Source organism: Marmota monax, unplaced genomic scaffold, assembly GCF_021218885.2.
Source record: "Marmota monax isolate L192 unplaced genomic scaffold, Marmota_monax_Labrador192_F-V1.1 WCK01_AAM20220418_F8-fsc00304, whole genome shotgun sequence".
NCBI classification, from domain to species: Eukaryota; Metazoa; Chordata; class Mammalia; order Rodentia; family Sciuridae; genus Marmota; species Marmota monax.
The window spans coordinates 448873-473042 of NW_026694168.1; positions in this window are offsets into that span (position 1 = coordinate 448873).

The window sequence follows — 24170 nt, forward strand, 5'->3', positions numbered from 1 at the left end:
TAATTCATCACATCAATAGACTTAAAGACAAGAATCATATGATCATCTAAATAGACACATAAAAAGCATTTGGCAAAATACAGCACCCCTTTATGTTCAAAACACTAGAAAAACTTGGGATAATAGGAACATATCTCAACATAATAAAGGCTATCTATGCTAAGCCCCAGGCCAATACCATTCTAAATGAAGAAAAATTGAAAGCATTCCCTCTAAAAACTGGAAAAAGACAGGGATGCCCTCTTTCAGCACTTCTATTTAACATAGTTCCTGAAACACTGGCCAGAGAAATTATATAGATGAAAGAAATTAAAGGGATATACATAGGAAAAGAAGAACTCAAATTAGCACTATTTGCTGATGGTATGATTCTATACTTGGAAGACCCTAAAAGTTCCACCAGAAAACTTCTAGAACTAATAAATGAATTCAGAAATTTAGCAGGATATAAAATCAACACCCATAAATCAAAGGCATTTCTGTATATCAGTGACAAAACCTCAGAAAGGGAAATGAGGAAAACTACCCCATTCTCAAAATAAAAAAAAAAATACTAAAATAAAATAAAATAAAATATTTAGGAATCAACTTAATGAAAGAAGTGAAAGATCTACACAATGAAAACTACAGAACCCTAAAGAAAGAAATCAAAGAAGACCTTAGAAGATGGAAAGTTCTACCTTGATCTTGGATATCAGAATTAATATTATCAAAATGACCATACTATCAAAAGCACTATACAGATTTCATTCAATTCTGATCAAAATCCCAACAACATTACTCATAGAAATAGAAAAAGCAGTTGTGAAATTCGTCTGGAAAAATAAGAGACCCAGAATAGCTAAAGCAATCCTTAGCAGGAAGAGTGAAGCAGGTGGCATCACTATACCAGAACTTAAACTATGCTACAGAGCAAGAGTAACAAAAACAGCTTGGTATTGGCACCAAAACAGACTGGTAGACCAATGGTACAGAATAGAAGACAAACTCACATAAATACAGTTTTCTCATAGTAGAAAAAGGCTCTAAAACATACATTGGAGAAAAGATAGCCTGTTCAATAAATGGTGCTGGGAAAACTGGAAATTCATGTGCAACAAAATGAAACTAAACCCCTATCTCTCACCATGCACGAAACTCAACTCAAAGTGAATCAAGGACCTAGGAATTAAACCAGAGACCTGCATCTAATAGAAGAAAAAGTAGGCCCTAATCTTTATCATGTGGGATTAGGCCCCAACTTCCTTAATAAGATTCCTATGGCACAAGAATTAAAATCAAGAATCTATAAATGGGATGGACTCAAACTAAAAAGTTTCTTCTCAGCAAAAATAAATAAATAAATAAATAAAATAAAATCTGTGAGGTGAATAGGGAACCTACATCTTGGGAGAAAATCTTTACCCCTCACACATCAGATAGAGCACTAATTACTAGGGTATATAAAGAACACAAAAAACTAGATAACAAAAAAACCCAAATAACCCAATCAACAAATGGGCCAATGACCTGAAGAGACATTCTCAGAAGATGATGTACAATCAATCAACAAACACATGAAAAAATATTCATCATTGCTAGCAATTAGAGAAATGCAAATCAAAACCACTCTAAGATTTCATCTCACTCCAGTCAGAATGACAGCTATTATGCATACAAACAACAATTAATGTTGCCAAGGATGTAGGGGAAAAGGTACACTCATACACTGCTGGTGGGACTGCAAATTGGTGCAGCCAATATGAAAACAGTATGTGATTTCGTAGAAAATTGGGAATGGAACTACCATTTGACCCAGCAATCCCTCTTCTTAGTCTATATCCAAAGGACTTAAAAATAGCATACTACAGGGACACAACCACATCAATGTTTATAGCAGCACAATTTACAATAGCTAAACTGTGGAACCAACCTAGATGCCCTTCAGTAGATGAATGGATAAAAACAATGTGGCATATATACACAATGGAATATTACTCAGCAATAAAAGAGAATAAAATCATGGCATTTGCAGGTAAATGGATTTACTTAGAGAAGATAATGCTAAGTGAACTTAGGCAATCCCTAAAAACCAAATGTTGAATGTTTTCTTTGATATAAGGAAGCTGATTTATACTGAGATAGAGAGGGAGAGCATGGGAGGAATAGATGAACTCTAGATAGGGCAGAGGGGTGGGAGGGGAAGAGAAGGAGCATGAGGTAATTAATGATGGTTGAATGTGATGATTATTATTATACAAAGTACATGTATGAGGACATGAATTGGTGTGAGTATACTATGTATACAACCAGAGATATGAATAATTGAGCTCTATCTATGTTGTAATGCATTCTGCTGTTATATATAAATAAATAAAATAAAACAATGTGACACTGGCATATGATTAGATAAATAGACCAATGGGACCATGAAGAAGTCCCAAAGTGAGCCCAAAGAATAAAACTTTAGCACAGGTTGAATTTGCCATCTCAAATCATGAACAGAAGTATTTTAGTAAATGTTCTGGGGAAAAATGGATAGGCATTCTGAAAAAAAAAAGATGAAATTAAATCCGTACCTGACTCTACACATAAGAATGACTTCAAATCAATCAGAAATCTAAAACAAATACTATTAGAAGAAAATGGATAAATTTCTTCTTCAGTTTCAAAAGGGTTTTAGACACATAATTCAAAATCCAGAGGAAAAAATAAGTAAAGCATAATAAACTTGAGTACATAAAAATAAAAACTAAAGTCTGAAGAGCAAAAGAGCACCATGAATAAAGTCACATGACAACTGAAAAACTGGCAAGAAATATTTGCAATACATATTATAGATAAAGAGCTAATATCAGTAACATATAAAAAAATTAATAAAAATTAAGGAGGGAAATTACACCAAAGACTTAATACGCAATTTACAAAATTAGTGTAAAATTTATCTTAACCCTAAGAAATAAAGTGTATTAAATTATACTCATAATTTAAACTAAAACTAAATCGAGAATCTAATTTTCAATTCAAAAATTGGCAAAAAAAAGTCTGAAAATGCAATCTATTGTTGATGCTGTGGGGGTAAAACATGCACTCATATATATAGCTGTTGAGAATCAATAAGCACATCTTAATTTACTTAAGAATGCATATGCACAAATGTATTCATGGCAGCATTGTATGTAATAAAGTAGTAGACACAATAGTGTGTGTTCATAGGAAATGGTTGACTAAAATATAGAAACTATACATAATGGAGAATTGGGCAGCTACAAAATGAGATTAAAAGATGATCTCTGAACCAATATGAAATTGTTTATAAGTTCTATTATTACACAAAGAATGCAAACAGCAAAAGTGTTCAATATAAGTAATAAATATAATAAAATGTGCATGCATCTGCTCACTTAGGCAAATAGAAGCACAGGAAGGATAAAGCTAAAACTAATGAAGCTGGTTACCTACAAAGGTGAGCATGGAACTGGGTGGAAAAATTGGAAAACAAAGCAGTGGGGAATGCAGCAGGGTAGTGACATTCATTTCCGTGTTCTTCTGAGTCTCATGACCCTCTTAATGTTTTACACACTCAAAAATCTGGGTGGAGTTGGAGAATATTATGCTAAGTGAAGTAAGCCAATCCCAAAAAACTAAAGGCCAAATGTTTTCTCTGATTAGTGGATGCTGATCTATCATTACCCTAGGTACATGTATGATTGCATAAATGGTATGTCTCTACACCATGTACAATTAGATAATTTAAATGTTACATTCTATTTGTGTACAATGAATTGAGATGCATTCTGCTGTCCTGCACAACTAAGTAGAACAATAAAAAATATATATAAAAATTTCATCAAACTAATAAAAAAAAAAACAGAGTCAGTGAGGATGGGGTAGGGAGGCCAAAATCAAATAAAAACAAATATTCTTGAGTGTATTGCAAATGAATGGCTGACCAAAAGGACAGGAGAAGTATTAAGGCAAGTTGGAATGCAGTATTTTGACCTTGCTTTCCAAGCCTAAGTGTAGGGGAAAAAAGAACTGTACAGAAATATTGTACTCTAGTTAGGTTGATTACAAATATTTGGATCAATAATTCTAAAGCTATTTTATACATATTCTAGGTTTGAACAAATAAGTTAATATGTAGTACACAATGAGAGACAGGTTCTCACTACTGTGGAAGAGCTATAAATAAGGAAAAGTGAAGACTGGAATGCACCCTGTTGCCTTAGAAATGCATTGTTAGTATCATTAGTATGAGAATATAGTTTATATTTGACTAATGTAGACACACACACAAACATACACACGTGAATTCTGTGTTGCACACTCCTTCATCAGGAGAAAACCATCCCTGTATGACAGGGATGGTATGTTCCCCCAAATGAATAGTAAAACAAAAGATAGAACATCTAGGACATAGAAATCCTACCCAGGTGTAAAACTAGGAAGGTAAGAACTGTTTGTGAGATTACTGGTCCATCCAGTCCAGATAGGAAAAGAAGGATAGAAGCATCCAAGAAGAATATCTCTAAGAGAAAAAATGAACATGTTGAATTATCTGGTTAATAGGTCTTCTACATCTCTAGCAAAGAGATTATGGGCAAATTATTACTGAATAAATAGAGGGTAAGAGAAGATAAACAATAAGGTCATTATTAACTCTAACAAAAATTGAAAAATTTTTCTGGAAAGGATGAGTAATCATAGTGTTTTACATCATGTTTTTCAACAACATACTGGACAAGATGATCATGGAACACATTTTTTAAAGAATAAAATGAATAACTGGGCTCAGTGGCGCACACCTGTATCCCAGCAGCTCCAGAGGCTGAGACGGGAGGATCAGATTGCTGAGTTCAAAGCCAGCCTCAGCAACAGTGAGGCACTAAGCAACTCGGTGAGATCCTGTCTCTAAAAAAAATACAAAATAGGGTGGGCATGTGGCTCAGTGGTCGGATGCCCCTGAGTTCAATCCCTGTTACATACCTCTGCAAAAAAAAAAAAAAAAAAGAACTGGATCTTACCACTGTGTATCTAACTAAATTATTATTTGAAAATCAGGACACAAAAATATTTTCATGCATTCACAACCTCAGAGAATTGGTCTTATAAAGATTCCTGTTGAAGATACTTTCAGAAGAAATCCTTAGATAATATGGGAAACAAATCTAAAAGATGTGAGAAAAGATAAGTAAGGATTATCAATAAGCATTGGTTTTTAAATTAAGGTTAATTATCATAAAAAAGAGCATATTTTAAGCCAGCAGAATAAAACATCACATCTCTTTCATGGATTGGTTTGAATCCATAAAATAATTAGGAAAAATATATTGTATAATGAAAAATAAAACCTTCAAAAAAAAAACAGACAATACACAGAAGTAGTTCTTAATTTACAAAACACTATATAAATCCGTATTTTAAATTATCTGAAACTGAGAAGGATTACATTAAGGATAAAATATGCCTGTCATGAAACAATATTCTTTTTGGTACACTGTTGAATGAATACTTTTGTAATTACAGAGTGGCTGAGACTACCCATAGTAAAGGTATGTTGAGTGAATTTCTAAAGAATAACTGCATAACTTTAAAATTTAAAAAAGGTTTTGCCTGTGTAGACCGAAGTGAAGGAAGATAAAGTTTCAGTGCTAACAGCTCAATTTGTTTCTGTTCCACCTTAGAGCGGGAAAGGCCCCTGCATACTGTTTTCTGATCCCAAAGAAAGCTCTTGAAGGACTCAATGGAGAGAGTTTGGACGTTTTATTACTCATGAGCTCCTTGGTGGCAGCAGGCCAGGACAAAATGGAAGGCCGCACTGAGCTTAGAAGCAGGGGAAAATATATACAGGACAGATTGCATGCCAAGTGCTCATCTGGGTTTCCTCAGATAGTTTATGAGTACATGACTTTACTTTGCAATCAAGGCTCTTTCTGTTTTGATCCCCACCTAAGACTGGAGACAAAGGAAATGGCTAGTTTACCCCCTCCTCCCACCCACTCCCAACACATTATTGGGAGTCTTAGTTTGCCTTCAGAAACAAGACTTCTAGGCATTGGCTCATGTTTATCCCAACAGTTTTCTTGAGTCAGAGCTTTTCTTGACTCACATATTTCATAAGGAACTGTGCCTGTCTCAGAACTCAGAACTCCCTGGCATGTCACGTTCTGGTATATTATGGATACCGCTGGTTATCTCTCTCACATGTTGAAGTTTGAAGATTAGAGAAGGACAAGGCAATCATATACAGCAGGGTTTATTTTAAAAGGGGTAACATAGACTTCTCCCAGGAGGGAGAAGGGGGCCATAGCTGGTATCCTGGTATCCCCAGAAGCAAGGTGTTCTGCCCTTTTGATATGCTCTAGGCTTCCTTTGTTCTCCTGCCCTCTTCCCCTTATCTTTCTCCTTCCTGTGTATGTGACTAGGCATTTGACTAGGCCTAGGAAATGCTCAGTGGGATGGCCCAAGGGTGGGAAACAGGTGGGCTGAAGGGGGAAGGGCAGAATGGCGCAACCCAGGACACATTAATTAATAACCTTATAGCTCCCTTAGGGAGGGGCAACTCCTGGGACAGGTTACCTTAGCAATAGGGTTGGAGCAGGGGCAGATTCTTGATAAGGGTGGAGGAAGGTCTTTGAAGGAATTAATATTTCAGTCCCTCAGGGACAGTCTCCAACTCCCCAGACACACTCAAATTTGGCTTCCTTGATCTGACCAGTATAGATAGATTTACCTATCTATACTGACTACCTGTCTAATTCTGGCTTCATTACTTCAAGCTTGAATTTTTCCCATACAAATAATCATGAAGAAAACACAGACACAAATTATCATGAGGTTATCATGTCTTTGTAAGAACAACTTCATGAGTCATAAAAGTGAGTCTATGCTGTTATTGCTAGAATGGCATTTTTTTTTTCTTTAAAGAGAGATGATCATATGTGTATCTTCATAAAAATCTCTCCTCTTCTCCCAGGAACTCTTTTAAGAATGGTTTCCTTAATTAGATTTTCTTCATGTGAAACAATTTCCCTATCAGCCCTGGCATGATTTCCCCTAGTTTTGGGAAGCTGTTCAAGTTTCAGCAATCAAAGGGTAGGATTAAATAGAGATTTTAACAATTGAATAAAAAGCAAAAACACAGAAACAGCATGGTATATCTACCTACAAGGCAATGTTGGCCCTCATAGAATAGGTATTATACAAAATTCTAGCAAAATGTTAAAAACTAAACACATATATTCATTTGGTGTTCAATTGGCATTAAAAATATGATCAAGGGTATTTATTCATTTATTTTTGGCTTAAAAAAAAACAGACAGGTTCTCCCTTCATGGTTTGAGGAGTGCCAACAAGGAAGCCTGATCTTGAGTTCAGACCGCAGCTGTTGGGCCTCCCTCCACCATCAGCCTTTATCAAAACCCACTGCAGACCACCTCTGTGCAGAGTACAATGCTGTTAGCATTAACACTGCACAGGCCAGATGGTTCTAGCTTGTGCCTGACACAAACATTTCCCCAGATGAACTGAAATAAATCCTTTGCCCATTCTCTTAAAAGGACTATTTTACCGCCTCTTAAATGAAAATTTTGGAAATGATATCAGTGTTTTTTCCTCAAATATTTTATTAGTTTTTATAGTATCACAAATACGTATCCTTAAACCATATCCTATCTTTGATGGTTTAATGTTTTTCTCCTCCAAAATTTATATTGAAATTTGGTTGCCAATGAGGCAGTTTTGTGAAGTGCAATCTTTGGGAGGAGATTGTGCCAAAGGACTTCACCCTCGTGAGGAAAATTAATCATATTATAAAACCAAGTACCTCACCTCCAGAGGACACAGTATGCAAGGCACCATATTGGAAGAAGAAAATGTCCTCACCAGACAAGAAACTTACCAGTGGCTTGACCTGAAACTTCCTAACCTCTAGAACTTTAAGCTAATAAGTTTATATTTATAAATCACCCAGAATCAGGTATTCTGTTGCAGCAATACAAAATGAACTAACACAATGACAATTTCTATATGTGTTTTTAAATGTCTCAAACACGTTTTAAAAATCAATAGATCTGAAATTCAACTCATGAATTTTTCCAAATCTGGTAATACTGTAACCAAAACACAAGTGGTTTGTGATGAAGAGTCATTCTTTTCCTCTTAACCTCAAATGGAGTTGATGCTCAAGTGTTGATACACTTGCCTTCTACACATCTTAAGAGTCCACCTATTTCTGTCCAACTTGACTGCCAACTCACGAATCTGAACAATCCTTACCTTTAACACTACCTCAGTAACCTCTTTGACTCATTTTTCATCCCAGCTGCCTTCTCTTAAGCTAGTTATTTCCACATAGGTAGGTTATCTTTTCAATAGGTAAATCTAAACACACCAGTTTCCCCCTTGTACCCACTTTGAATGTGTCAATGCAATTTACTATTCTTAGCAAGAAGAGGTAAATTTGGAACACGCCCTACACATTGTAGCTGGGGCTTACCTCTTATGCTTCACAGTATCCCATAATACCCTCCTTATTCTTTAAGCTGTGGTAACCACTTGTCCTTTGTATATGCTGTTCTTTCTGCTTATAACTTTCATATTTACGTTTTTCCACTTTGCAAAATTAATTCAACTAAAATATCACTCCATCATGGAAGCCTTTTTATGTATACCATTGCTCACAGACCATGTCAGGTCCATCTGATTTATGTGGCACCACTCCATATGCTTCTTCTTGATGAAAGTATCCAAATTAGTTTTATATATATTTTATAATTGTGTAATTAATCTATCATTTTCATAAGTATAAATACTATAAAGGAAAATAGAACATGTCTATTTTCTTCATCATTGTATCTTCAGCACTTGGTTTAATGCCTAAAAATTAGTTGTTACTCAAAAAACACTTGCCTAATAAAAAGTAAATAGTGAATGCCTACTATGTGTCATTAACTCTATTAGCTTAATGAAGGATACAAATAAAAATCATATGGTCTTTCCTTGATTATTTTTTCTCCTAATCCTACAGTCTTAGAGTCCAGTTAACTCCATATTTAAAAATAAACAAACAAACAAACAAACTTTGCTCTCCAATTCAACACTCTTAATCTCCCGTTCCTGTTTTATTTTTTCTCAGTAGCTTTCTTTTTCTAATATATTTATTAAATCATCTTATGTGGATCGTTCATTGCTTGTCTCCTCACACCAGAAATTGAGTACAAGGAGAGCAGAAATTATTGTCTATTTTGTTGACTGCAGACTCAGTTTAACATTCAGTTAAAGTGTTTAGAAATTGGCACTTTCTTAGTACATGTTGTGCTTCTGAAACAGTTCCTAGGGTTTATAGGGATTCAACAACATTAAATGAAAGAATGAACTAATATTTCCAAAAATAATTAATCATGAAGTGTTTTATTCAAAAGGTATCTCTTAGTAGAACTGACACTTTCACCATGGTTTATCATAATACACAGTCCTAACACTGGCTCCAAATCATGGTAGATTTTGTCCTGCATGGAGCATTTAGCCAAATGTGGATACATTAATGTTTGCCACCATATGGGGTAGAGGATGCTATTGGTATGTAGTGGGTAGAAGCCAGTATCCTGAACATATAGGATGCCCCTCACAACTAAGAATCATGAGACCCACAATGTCAACAGTGCTGAGGATGAGAAATTCTGAGTTATATTCTCTGTGGTGCATATCCCTGTTCTCTCTATCAACTTGCATCACATATCTCTCTACTGTCAAATTCTTTTTTCACCTCTGCCCCTTCTTTTTTCTCTTGTTTGTTCTTCAGATTTTCCATATGGTTTTGATTAGAGTTATGAAAGATATTCAAGTTTTTATAGAAGTTGCTGAATTTCAGTTTACCAAATGTCTTATATTTTTTCTCATGTACAACTCAGAATACTGATGTAAGCTAGTACTACCTATGACTGGATGTCTGAAATAAGCAGGGTTACTTACCTTCTTTTCCATTCAATTTTCAATTCAAAATCAAATGTCACTACATATTTCAATAGCTTCTATTTATTTTGGCACCACAGGACAGAGAGTTACCTCACAGATATATTCCATAATAGTTGCTTGTCTGAAGTATTCACTTGAAGCACTAAATTTAAGGTCCCTTCTGATTTCAAATAAGCTATTTTCTTTTTTTTCTTTTTTTTTAATTTTTTATTGTTGGCTGTTCAAAACATTACATAGTTCTTGATATATCATATTTCACAATTTGATTCAAGTGGGTTATGAGCTCCCATTTTTACCCCATATACAGATTGCAGAATCACATCAGTTACACATCCATTGATTTACATATTGCCATACTAGTGTCTGTTGTATTCTGCTGCCTTTCCTATCCTCTACTATCCCCCCTCCCCTTCCCTCCCCTCCCCTCCCCTCTTCCCTCTCTGCTCCCTCTACTGACATTCGTTTGTCCCCCTTATATTATTTTTCCCCTTCCCCTCACTTCCTCTTGTATGTACTTTTGTATAACTCTGAGGGTCTCCTTCCATTTCCATGCATTTTCCCTTCTCTCTCCCTTTCCCTCTCACCTCTCATCCCTGTTTAATGTTAATCTTCTTCTCATGCTCTTCGACCCTACTCTGTTCTTAGTTACTCTCCTTATATCAAAGAAGACATTTGGCATTTGTTTTTTAGGGATTGGCTAGCTTCACTTAGCATAATATGCTCTAATGCCATCCATTTCCCTGTAAATTCTATGATTTTGTCATTTTTTAATGCAGAGTAATACTCCATTGTGTATAAATGCCACATTTTTTTTATCCATTCATCCATTGAAGGGCATCTAGGTTGGTTCCACAGTCTAGCTATTGTGAATTGTGCTGCTATGAACATCGATGTAGCAGTGTCCCTGTAGCATGCTCTTTTTAGGTCTTTAGGGAATAGACCAAGAAGGGGAATAGCTGGGTCAAATGGTGGCTCCATTCCCAGCTTTCCAAGAAATATCCATACTGCTTTCCAAATTGGCTGCACCAATTTGCAGTCCCACCAGCAATGTACAAGTGTACCCTTTTCCCCACATCCTCGCCAGCACTTGTTGTTGTTTGACTTCATAATGGCTGCCAATCTAACTGGAGTGAGATGGTATCTTAGGGTGGTTTTGATTTGCATTTCTCTGACTGCTAGAGATGGTGAGCATTTTTTCATGTACTTGTTGATTGATTGTATGTCCTCCTCTGAGAAGTGTCTGTTCAGGTCCTTGGCCCATTTGTTGATTGGGTTGTTTGTTCTCTTATTGTCTAATTTTTTGAGTTCTTTGTATACTCTGGATATTAGGGCTCTATCTGAAGTGTGAGGAGTAAAGATTTGTTCCCAGGATGTAGGCTCTCTATTTACCTCTCTTATTGTATCTTTTGCTGAGAAAAAACTTTTTAGTTTGAGTAAGTCCCATTTGTTGATTCTAGTTATTAACTTTTGTGCTATGGGTGTCCTATTGAGGAATTTGGAGCCCGACCCCACAGTATGTAGATCGTAGCCAACTTTTTCTTCTATCAGACAGCGTGTCTCTGATTTGATATCAAGCTCCTTGATCCATTTTGAATTCACTTTTGTGCATGGCGAGAGAAAGGGATTCAGTTTCATTTTGTTGCATATGGATTTCCAGTTTTCCCAGCACCATTTGTTGAAGATGCTATCCTTTCTCCATTGCATGCTTTTAGCCCCTTTATCAAATATAAGATAGTTGTAGTTTTGTGGATTGGTTTCTGTGTCCTCTATTCTGTACCATTGGTCCACCCGCCTGTTTTGGTACCAGTACCATGCTGTTTTTGTTACTATTGCTCTGTAGTATAGTTTGAAGTCTGGTATCGCTATACCACCTGATTCACACTTCCTGCTTAGCATTGTTTTTGCTATTCTGGGTCTTTTGTTTTTCCATATGAATTTCATGATTGCTTTCTCTATTTCTACAAGAAATGCTGTTGGGATTTTGATTGGCATTGCATTAAACCTATAGAGAACTTTTGGTAATATCGCCATTTTGATGATGTTAGTTCTGCCTATCCATGAACAGGGTATATTTTTCCATCTTCTAAGATCTTCTTCTATTTCTCTCTTTAGGGTTCTGTAGTTTTCATTGTATAAGTCTTTCACCTCTTTTGTTAGGTTGATTCCCAAGTATTTTATTTTTTTTGAAGATATTGTGAATGGAGTGGTTGTCCTCATTTCCATTTCAGAGGCTTTGTCGCTGATATACAGGAATGCCTTTGATTTATGCGTGTTGATTTTATATCCTGCCACTTTGCTGAATTCATTTATTAGCTCTAATAGTTTCTTTGTAGAGCCTTTTGGGTCTGCTAGGTATAGAATCATATCATCTGCAAATAGTGATAATTTAAGTTCTTCTTTTCCTATTTTGATGCCTTTAATTTCTTTCGTCTGTCTAATTGCTCTGGCCAGTGTTTCGAGAACTATGTTGAACAGAAGTGGTGAGAGAGGGCATCCCTGTCTTGTTCCAGATTTTAGAGGGAATGCCTTCAATTTTTCTCCATTCAGAATGATGCTAGCCTGAGGCTTAGCATAGATTGCTTTTACAATATTGAGGTACGTTCCTGTTATCCCTAGTTTTTCTAGAGTTTTGAACATAAAGGGATGCTGTACTTTGTCGAATGCTTTTTCCGCATCTATCGAGATGATCATATGATTCTTAAATTTAAGTCTATTGATGTGGTGAATAACATTTATTGATTTCCGTATATTGAACCAGCCTTGCATCCCAGGGATGAATCCTACTTGATCATGGTGCACAATTTTTTTGATATGTTTTTGTATCCGAGTGGCCAGAATTTTATTGAGGATTTTTGCATCTAGGTTCATTAGAGATATTGGTCTGTAGTTTTCTTTCTTTGAAGTGTCTTTGTCTGGTTTAGGTATCAGGGTGATGTTGGCCTCGTAGAATGAATTTGGAAGTTCTCCCTCTTTTTCTATTTCCCGAAGTAGCTTGAAAAGTATTGGTATTAGTTCCTCTTTAAAGGTTTTGTAAAACTCTGCTGTATACCCATCCGGTCCTGGGCTTTTCTTAGTTGGTAGTCTTTTGATGGTTTCTTCTATTTCCTCAATTGATATTGGTCTGTTTAGGTTGTCTATATCCTCCTGACTCAATTTGACTTAAGAAATTTATCGATGCCTTCACTATCTTCTAATTTATTGGAGTATAAGGATTCAAAATAATTTTTGATTATCTTCTGTATTTCTGAAGTGTCTGTTGTGATATTGCCTCTTTCATCCCGTATGTTAGTAATTTGAGTTCTCTCTCTTCTTCTCTTCGCTAGCATGGCTAAGGGTCTGTCGATTTTGTTTATTTTTTCAAAGAACCAACTTTTAGTTTTGTCAATTTTTTCAATTGTTTCTTTTGTTTCGATTTCATTAATTTCAGCTCTGATTTTAATTATTTCTTGCCTTCTACTTCTTTTGCTGTTGTTTTGCTCTTCTTTTTCTAGGATTTTGAGATGAAGTATGAGATAATTTATTTGTTGGTTTTTTCTTTTTTTAAGGAATGAACTCCAAGCAATGAATTTTCCTCTTAGAACTGCTTTCAATGTGTCCCATAGATTCCGATATGTTGTGTCTGTGTTTTCATTAATCTCTAAGAATTTTTTAATTTCTTCCTTGATGTCTTCTATAACCCATTGATCGTTCAGTAACCTATTGTTCATTCTCCAAGTGATGTATTCTTTTCCCTTCCTTCTTTTATCATTGATTTTCAGTTCCATTCCATTATGATCAGATAGGATGCATGGTATTATCTCTACTCCTTTATATTGTCTAAGAGTTTCCCTGTGACATAATATATGATCTATTTTTGAGAAGGATCCATGTGCTGCTGAGAAAAAAGTGTAACTGCTTGATGTTGGGTGGTATATTCTATATATGTCAATTAAGTCTAGGTTATTAATTGTGTTATTGAGTTCTATAGTTTCCTTATTCAACTTTTGTTTGGAAGATCTGTCCAGTGGTGATAGAGGTGTGTTGAAGTCTCCCATGATTATTGTATGGTGGTCTATTAGACTCTTGAACTTGACAAGAGTTTGTTTGATGAACATAGCTGCACCATTGTTTGGGGCATATATATTTATGATTGTTATGTCTTGTTGGTGTATGGTTCCCTTGAGCAGTATGTAGTGTCCCTCTTTATCCCTTTTGATTAACTTGGGCTTGAAATCTATTTTATTTGATATGAGTATGGATACTCCTGCTTGTTTCCGAAGTCCATATGAGTGATATGATTTTTCCCAACCTTTCACCTTCAGCCTATGTATGTCTTTTCCTATCAAATGCGTCTCCTGTAGGCAGCATATTGTTGGGTCTTGTTTTGTGATCCATTCTACTAGCCTGTGTCTCTTGATTGGTGAGTTTAAGCCATTAACATTTAGGGTTATTATTGAGATATGGGTTGTTCTTCCAGCCATATTTGTTTATTTCTGTTACTAAACATGGTTTGTTTTCCTCTTTGATTATTTTCCCCCCTTTAGTGTCCTACCTCCCACTGTTGGTTTTCATTGTTATTTTCCATTTCCTCTTCCTGTAATGTTTTGCCAAGGATATTTTGAAGAGATGGTTTTCTAGCTGCAAATTCTTTTAACTTTTGTTTATCGTGGAAGGTTTTAATTTCATCTTCCATCCTGAAGCTTAATTTCGCTGGAAACACAATTCTTGGTTGGAACCCATTTTCTTTCAGTGTTTGAAATATGTTATTCCAGGATCTTCTAGCTTTCAGAGTCTGTGTTGAAAGATCAGCTGTTATCCTGATTGGCTTACCCCTAAATGTGATCTGATTCCTTTCTCTTGTAGCTTTTAAAATTCTCTCCTTATTCTGTATGTTGGGCATCTTCATTATAATGTGTCTAGGTGTGGGTCTCTTATGATTTTGCACATTCGGCGTCCTGTAGGCTTCTAGGATTTGGGGTTCTGTCTCATTCTTCAAGTCTGGGAAGTTTTCTCGTATTATTTCATTGAATAGATTGCTCATTCCTTTGGTTTGAAACTCTGTCCCTTCCTGTATCCCAATGACTCTTAAATTTGGTCTCTTGATGTTATCCCATATTTCTTGGATGTTCTGCTCATGGTTTCTTAACAGTCTTGCTGAGCTGTCTATGTTCTTTTCAAGTTGAAATACTTTATCTTCATTGTCTGATGTTCTGTCTTCTAAGTGTTCTACTCTGCTGGTAGTATTCTCAATTGAGTTTTTAAGTTGGCTTATTGCTTCCTGCATTTCTAGGATTTCTGTTTGTTTGTTTTTTATAACCTCTATCTCCCTGTATAGTTGATCTTTTGCTTCTTGGATTTGTTTATGTAATTCATTGTTGAAGTGATCTTTCATTGTCTGATTTTGCTGTCTGATGTCTTCCTTGAGACTCCAGATCATCTGAAGCATGTATATCCTGAATTCTTTATCTGACACTCCATCTGCTGCAGCTATTACCTCTTCTAACGTTGAGTTGACCTGCAATGCTTGTGGTCCTTTCTTTCCTTGTCTCTTCATACTGTTCGCGTTCCTTTCTACTTGGTGAAACTGTTGTGCTATTGAATTTTCCCCCTATATATTTATATTGGTCTTGTATAGTTGCAAAGTCTCCCTCGCAGGCGTGGGCGGCGGCTCTGTCCCTCTGCGGGCCGCTAGGCTTGTTCTTTCGGTGGTCACAGTTCTGTCTACTTTGCAGGCGCAGGCAGCGGCACTGCCCCTCTGCAGGCCTCTGGGGCTGTACTGCCAATGGGTCGCAGGTGCGCCTACCTTGCAGGCGCGGGGGGGGCGGCTCTACCCTTCCTCAGGCCACTGGGCCTGTTCTGTCTCTTGGTTGCAGGTCTGGCCTGTTCTGATGGTGGTCACAGTTCCGTCTACCTTGCAGGCGCTGGGGGGAGGGGGCGGCTCTGCCTCTCAGCAGGTCGCTGCTCCTCTTCTGCCGGTGGGTTGCAGGCCCGCCTAACTTGCAGGAGTGATTGGAAGCTCTGTCCCGCCGCGGGCCAATGGGCCTTTTCTGTCGGTGGTCACAGTTCCCCTACCTGGCAGGCGCGGGGGGTGTGGGGCGGCTCTGCCCCTCAGCAGGCCGCTGGGCCTGCTCCGTGCATGGTCACAGTTCCCTCTACTTTGCCGACACAGGGGGAGGGGGCGGCTCAGCCTCTCAGCAGGCCGCTGCTCCTCTTCTGCCGGTGGGTCACAGGCCCGCCTACCTTGCAGGAGTGATTGGAAGCTCTGTCCCGCCGCGGGCCACTGGGCCTTTTCTGTCGGTGGTCACCGTTCCACCTACCTGGGAGGCGCGGGGGGTGGGGGGCGGCTCTGCCCCTCAGCAGGCCGCTGGGCCTGCTCTGTGCGTGGTCACAGTTCCCTCTACCTTGCCGGTGCAGGGGGAGGGGGTGGCTCTGCCTCTCAGCAGGTCGCTGCTCCTCTTCTGCCTGTGGGTCGCAGGCCCGCCTACCTTGCAGGAGTGATTGGAAGCTCTGTCCCGCCGCAGGCCCCTGGGCCTTTTCTGTCCGTGGTCACAGTTCCACCTACCTGGCAGGCGCGGGGGGTGGGGGGTGGCTCTGCCCCTCAGCAGGCCGCTGGGCCTGCTCTGTGCGTGGTCACAGTTCCCTCTTCCTTGCCGGTGCAGGGGGAGGGGGCGGCTCTGCCTCTCAGCAGGTCGCTGCTCCTCTTCTGCCGGTGGGTCGCAGGCCCGCCTTCCTTGAAGGAGTGATTGGAAGCTCTGTCCCACTGCGGGCCACTGGGCCTTTTCTGTCGGTGGTCACCTGGCAGGCGCGGGGGGTGGGGGGTGGCTCTGCCCCTCAGCAGGCCACTGGGCCTGCTCTGTGCGTGGTCACAGTTCCCTCTACCTTGCCGGTGCAGGGGGAGGGGGCGGCTCTGCCTCTCAGCAGGTCGCTGCTCCTCTTCTGCCGGTGGGTCGCAGGCCCGCCTACCTTGCAGGAGTGATTGGAAGCTCTGTCCCGCCGCGGGCCCCTGGGCCTTTTCTGTCCGTGGTCACAGTTCCACCTACCTGGCAGGCGCGGGGGGTGGGGGGTGGCTCTGCCCCTCAGCAGGCCGCTGGGCCTGCTCTGTGCGTGGTCACAGTTCATAACCTATTTTCTTTCGAACACTAGTTTACCAAGGGTGATGCATAGTCACCCTATGTATTTTGACCATGTGGATCATAAATGAAGTTTGATCTTCCAAGTATATTGTTTCTATAATTCCTGAAGAACTTCTGTTAATTCATATTATGTAGAAAATAAAATATTAGTTGAATTTACTCACACCCTATGAATAAAATACAAATTAAGTACTAAATAATTTATATATAGGAAAAATATTAAAATGGGCATTTAGGACATAATTATTTGAGACTTTCCTATTCAGCACAGTATATTTAAGATCTATTTTGTGATTGTCACATAAAAGGTGTTCAATTAATGCTTCAGTTGAAAACTAATGCTTTTGTGTTATATGAGTGAATTTCTTAACTTCAATATGACTATAAGCTTTATTTCTTCTTAATTTTCTGGTCAGTTAACAGTAGCTAGTTGGACCAATATTTTGAGAAAGATTCTCAGTCTATATAGAGGATTTCTCAGAAAAAAAAATGTTGGAATAATAAATGATACCTATCATGAGCATAAAAATGACAAGTGAATACATGCGTATGGCAATTCTGATTTAATTCAGATTAACTTTGGATCGGTGTCTACTGATTCTATATAGAGTCTTCATTCTCTTTTGCAATATTAAGACAAATATTATATTACATATCAATTGGTGTGGGGTCACATAATATTGGGTCATTTATTCATACTAGAGCAGTCTCAGTTTCTGTTCCTGTATGTGCAAAGGGAGCCAGGTTGAGTCATTATTAGAATTGTGTGTGTATGCATGCATACATTAGGATGCAGTGTAAATGGGTCAAGGATGATTTTTTATTTCTCTTCAGTCATTTGGGTTTCTTGATACTAACTGTTTAGAATCAATGCTTTCTTTTTTTTATTGGTTGTTCAAAACATTACAAAGCTCATGACATATCATCTTTCATATATTTGATTCAAGTGAGTTATGAACTCCCATTTTTACCCCAAATACAAATTGCAGAATCACATCAGTTACACATTCACATTTTTACATAATTCCATATTAGTGACTGTTGTATGCTGCTGCCTTTCCTATCCCCTACTATCTCCCCTCCCCTCCCCTCCCATCTTCCCTCTCTACCTCATCTGCTGTTGTTCAGTTCTCTCCCTTGTTTTCCCCCCTTTCCCCTCACAATCTCTTGTATGGTATTTTGTATAACATTGAGGGTTTCCTTCCACTTCCATGCAATTTCCCTTTTCCCTCCCTTTCCCTCCCACCACTCATCTCTGTTTAATGTTAATCTTTTCCTCATGCTCTTCCTCCCTGCTCAGTTCTTAGTTGCTCTCTTTAAATCAAAGAAGACATTTGGCATTTGTTTTTTAAGGATTGGCTAGCTTCACTTAGCATAATCTGCTCTAATGCCATCCATTTCCCTGCAAGTTCCATGATTTTGTCATTTTTTAGAGCTGCGTAATACTCCATTGTGTATAAATGCCACATTTTTTTTTTTATCCATTCATCTATTGAAGGGCATCTAGGTTGGTTCCACAGTCTAGCTATTGTGAATTGTGCTGCTATGATCATTGATGTGGCAGTATCCCTATAGTACGCTCTTTTAAGGTCTTCAGGGAATAGTCCAAGAAGGGTGATAGCTGGGTCAAATGGTGGTTCCATTCCCAGCTTTCCCAGGAATCTCCATACTGCTTTCCAAATTGGCCACACCAATTTGCAGTTCCACCAGCAATGTACAAGTGTACCCTTTTCCCCACATCCTCGCCAGCACTTATTGTTGTTTGACTTCATAATGGCTGCCAATCTTACTGGAGTGAGATGGTATCTTAGGGTGGTTTTGATTTGCATTACTCTGACTGCTAGAGATGGTGAGCATTTTTTCATGTGCTTGTTGATTGATTGTATGTCCTTCTCTGTGAAGTGTCTGTTCAGGTCCTTGGCACATTAATGATTGGGTTATTTGTTATCTTATTGTTTAATTTTTTGAGTTCTTTATATATTCTGGAAATTAGGGCTCTATCTGAAGTGTGAGGAGTAAAAATTTGTTCCCAGGATGTAGGCTCCCTATTTACTTCTTTTATTGTTTCTCTTGCTGAGAAAACACTTTTTAGTTTAAGTAAGTCCCATTTGTTTATTCTTGTTATTAACTCTTGGGCTATGGGCGTCCTATTAAGGAATTTGGAGCCCGACCCCACAATATGTAGATTGGAGCCAACTTTTTCTTCTATCAGGTGCAGAGTCTCTGATTTGATATCAAGCTCTTTGATCCATTTTGAGTTAACTTTTGTGCATGGCGAGAGAAAGGGGTTCAGCTTCATTTTGTTGCATATGGATTTCCAGTTTTCCCAGCACCATTTGTTGAAGATGCTATCCTTTCTCCATTGCATGCTTTTAGCCCCTTTATCAAATATAAGAAAGTTGTAATTTTGGGGATTGGTCTCTGTGTCCTCTATTCTGTACCATTGGTCCACCCGCCTGTTTTGGTACCAGTACCATGCTGTTTTTGTTACTATTGCTCTGTAGTACAGTTTGAAATCTGGTATCGCTATATCTCCAGATTCACACTTCCTGCTTAGAATTGATTTTGCTATTCTGGGTCTTTTGTTTTTCCATATGAATTTCATGATTGCTTTATCTATTTCTACAAGAAATGCTGTTGGGATTTTGATTGGCATCGCATTAAACCTGTAGAGAACTTTGGGTAATATCGTCATTTTGATGATGTTAGTTCTGCCTATCCATGAACAGGGTACATTTTTCCATCTTCTAAGATCTTCTTCTATCTCTCTCTTTAGGGTTCTGTAGTTTTGATTGTATAAATCTTTCACCTCTTTTGTTAGGTTGATTCCCAAGTATCTTATTTTCTTTGAGGATATTTTGAATGGGGTGGTTTTCCTCATTTCCATTTCAGAAGTTTTGTTGCTGATATACAGGAATGCCTTTGATTTATGCGTGTTGAGTTTATATCCTGCCACATTGCTGAATTCATTTATTAACTCTAGCAGTTTCTTTGTAGACCCTTTTGGGTCTGATAAATATATTATCATGTCATCCGCAAATAGTGATAATTTAAGTACTTCTTTTCCTATTTTTATGCCTTTAATTTCTTTTGTCTAATTGCTCTGGCTAGTATTTCAAGAACTAAATTGAATAGAAGTGGTGAGAGAGGGCATCCCTGTCTTGTTCCAGATTTTAGAGGGAATGCCTTCAGTTTTTCTCCATTTAGGATGATGCTAGCCTGAGGCTTAGCATATATAGCTTTTACAATGTTGAGGTAAGTTCCTGTTATCCCTAGTTTTTCTAGTGTTTTGAACATAAAGGGATGCTGTACTTTGTCGAATGCTTTTTCTGCATCTATCGAGATGATTATATGGTTCTTATCTTTAAGTCTATTGATGTGGTGAATAACATTTATTGATTTCCGTATATTGAACCAACCTTGCATCCCAGGGATGAATCCTACTTGATCATGATGCACAATTTTTTTGATATGCTTTTGTATTCAATTCGCCAGGATTTTATTGAGAATTTTTGCATCTAAGTTCATTAGAGATATTGGTCTGTAGTTTTCTTTCTTTGAAGTGTCTTTGTCTGGTTTCAGGATCAGGGTGATGTTGGCCTCATAGAATGAATTTGGAAGAGCTCCTTCTTTTTCTATTTCTTGAAATAGCTTGAAAAGTATTGGTATTAATTCTTCTTTGAAGGTTTTATAAAACTCCACTGTATACTCATCTGGTCCAGGGCTTTTCTTGGTTGGTAGTCTTTTGATGGCTTCTTCTATTTCTTCCTTTGTTATTGGTCTGTTTAAATTGTGTGTGTCTTCCTGACTCAATCTGGGCAGATCATATGACTTAAGAAATTTATCGATATCTTCACTATCTTCTATTTTATTGGAATATAGGGTTTCAAAATACTTTATAATTATCTTCTGTATTTCTGTAGTGTCTGTTGTGATATTGCCTTTTTCATCCCGTATGTTAGTAATTTGAGTTCTCTCTCTTCTTCTCTTCATTAGCATGGCTAAGGGTCTGTCGATCTTATTTATTTTTGGTGACTTCAACACACCGCTCTTGCCATTAGACAGATCCTCTAGACAAAAGCTGAATAAAGAAACTATAGAACCCAATAACACAATCAATAACTTAGACTTAACCGACATATATAGAATATATCAACCATCATCAAGTGGATACACATTCTTCTCAGCAGCACATGGATCCTACTCAAAGATAGACCACATATTATGCCATAGGGCAACTCTTAGTAAATATAAAGGTGTGGAGATAATACCATGCACCATATCTGATCATAATGGAATGAAACTGGAAATCAATGATAAAAGAAGGAAGGAAAAATCCTGCATCACCTGGAAAATAAACAATATGTTACTAAATGATCAATGGGTTACAGAAGACATAAAGGAGGAAATAAAAAAATTCTTAGAGATAAATGACAATACAGACAAAACATACCGGAATCTATGGGACACAATGAAAGCAGTTTTAAGAGGGAAATTCATTTCCTGGAGTTCATTGCTCAAAAAGAAAAAAAACCAACAAATAAATGAACTCACACTATACCTCAAAACCCTAGAAAAGGAAGAGCAAAACAACAGCAAATGTAGTAGAAGACAAGAAATAATTAAAATCAGAGTGGAAATCAACGAAATTGAAACAAAAAAAAACATTGAAAAAATTGATAAAAGTAAAAGTTGGTTCTTTGAAAAAATGCTTTCATTTTATTCCAAAAGAGATAAAAAATAATTGTGATGAAGTTACCTAAAAAAGGTGGGTGTTAATTTCTAAAGTGTTGTGGTTTTGACTGGTTTTAAGGTATCATGAATGAAGACTGGTTAATTTATTTTCTACTGCTGGAAAGCAAATAAGCAACCACTTACTGGCTTAAACAATACCCATTAGCTGTCTCACAGTTTCTGTAGGCCAGAAGTCCAGATGGAATGAATTCTCTGCTCAGTGTCCAACAAAACTGAGTCGAAGGTGTTGGCTGGGACTAGGGTCTCATCTGATTTTCAGGGTTCTATTTGAATCTTGGTTCCTGGGAAATCCAGGGTTAAAAAACTGACCACCAGAGCAGACCCAGTCAAGAGACTGAAGACAGAGGCAGACATGTCCAGTATTGCACAGAATGCAATTTGCTAGGGATTTACTGACAGAAGTGAGGTCAAGGGTGGCAGCAGAACAGTCAGTGGATCCTGGCAACTTGATCAGGAGGAGGGGCTTTTATAGTGGTCAGAACAATCATGATTTCATTTAAGCTGGATTGTACCTGGTTCATCTTAAGCCAATATCAAGATGTCAGGCACATTCCTGGTGCTAAGGGCACCAGAGTCCAGTTTGTAAATCTTCATATACCACCCTACATTGTGTTTATTTGTAGTATGCTCAGAAACTATACGGGTAAAACAGGACAGTTATTCAAGTGCAATCTTAGTAGTTACAAGTCAGGATGGAGGAGGTCAGGTTAAGCTGGATCCCTACAGTGGTTGTTGGAAGAATTCATTTCCTTTCAACTGTGAAACTCATGGAGGCTTACTTCTTTAAGGCCATCAGGAGAGAAAGTTTCTGACTTCTAGACCCTCTTTTGGATGCCTTATCTGATTGAGTCAGGTCCACCTAATAGAATATTCCTTGATTATATAAAAATTAACTAGTTTGAGGACCTAATTAAATCTGCTTATACCCCTTCACCTTGACATAAAACTAACCATGGGAGTTGGGCTCTCACCGTATGGCTACACTCAAAAAGGAGGAGGCCATTTAGGACACGTGCTACAGGGGGCAAGGATCTTGGGAACATCATAAAATTCTGTCAACAACAAGTTATGTTAGAACAGAAGTTAAAGGATCTTTTTTCATACACTCTGTGCCTTAAAAGACAAAGAGAAACAAAGTGAAGAAAGATGTTTCTGTTACCCAATTTAATGAAACCCTTGTGTATTAGCTAACTTTATAATGCACAACAGTTGATATAAACAACATGTATCAGAAAAGGTTTATTTATATTTATTTATTTATTTATTTATTCTAATCAGTTATACATGACAGCAGAATGTTCTTCAATTCATTGTAACCAAATGAAGCACAATTTTTCACTTCTCTAGTTGCACATGAAGTAGGGTCACACCATTTGTGCAGTCATACATGTACCTAAGGTAATGATGTCCATCTCATTCCACCATCTTTCTTAACCCTTTGCCCCACCTCCCCGCCTTTGCCCAATCCAAAGTTTTTCTGCTCATCCCATGCCCCTCATCCTATTATGGAATAGCATCCACTTATCCATGAAAACATTCAGCCCTTGGTTTTGGGGACTGGCTTACTTCACTTAGCATGATATTCTCCAACTCCATCCATTTACCTGCAAAAGCCATAATTTTATTCTCTTTTATTGCTGAGTAATATTCTATTTTGTATATATATTACAGTTTCTTTATCCATTCATTTATTGAAGGGCATCTAGGTTGGTTCCACAGTTTGAATACTGTGAATTGTGCTCCTTATAAACATTGATGTGGTTTATTTTGACTTACAGTTTTAGAAATTCCATCTCATGATCAGCTACTTTTGGGTCTGTAACAAGTACATCATGAGAGACTGTGTGGTGCAGCAAAACTGTTCACCTCATGACCAGTAAGCAAGGAGAGAGAGAGAGAGAGAGAGAGAGAGAGAGAGAGAGAGAGAGAGAGAGAGAATGAGTAGTTCCATAGCCTCCTTCAAGGGCATATCCCCAGTGACCTAAAGACTTCTTATTAGACCCCACGCTTTAAAGCTTCTACTTCCTCCTAGTAGTGCCACTCTAGGGACCAAGCTGTGAATTCATAGGTCTTTGGAAAAATCTCAAGATTCAAACTTTAGTATCGTAGGTACCTATGACACACAGCAGAGCTTAGGCGGCCACAAGAGGAGAAATAGTCCAAGAGGCAGGGTCACATTACTAAAAGCACACATGGCAAGACATAGCTTTCTTGAAATAAGCTACAGTATTATCATGTATGAGGTCTTCTGAGGTTGAGCAAGAGGGAAAAATCTGAGTAAACCTAGTTTAAAGGACACATGAAATTATATATGGGAAATTAACAATTTACCAAAGAGGTTTTGTT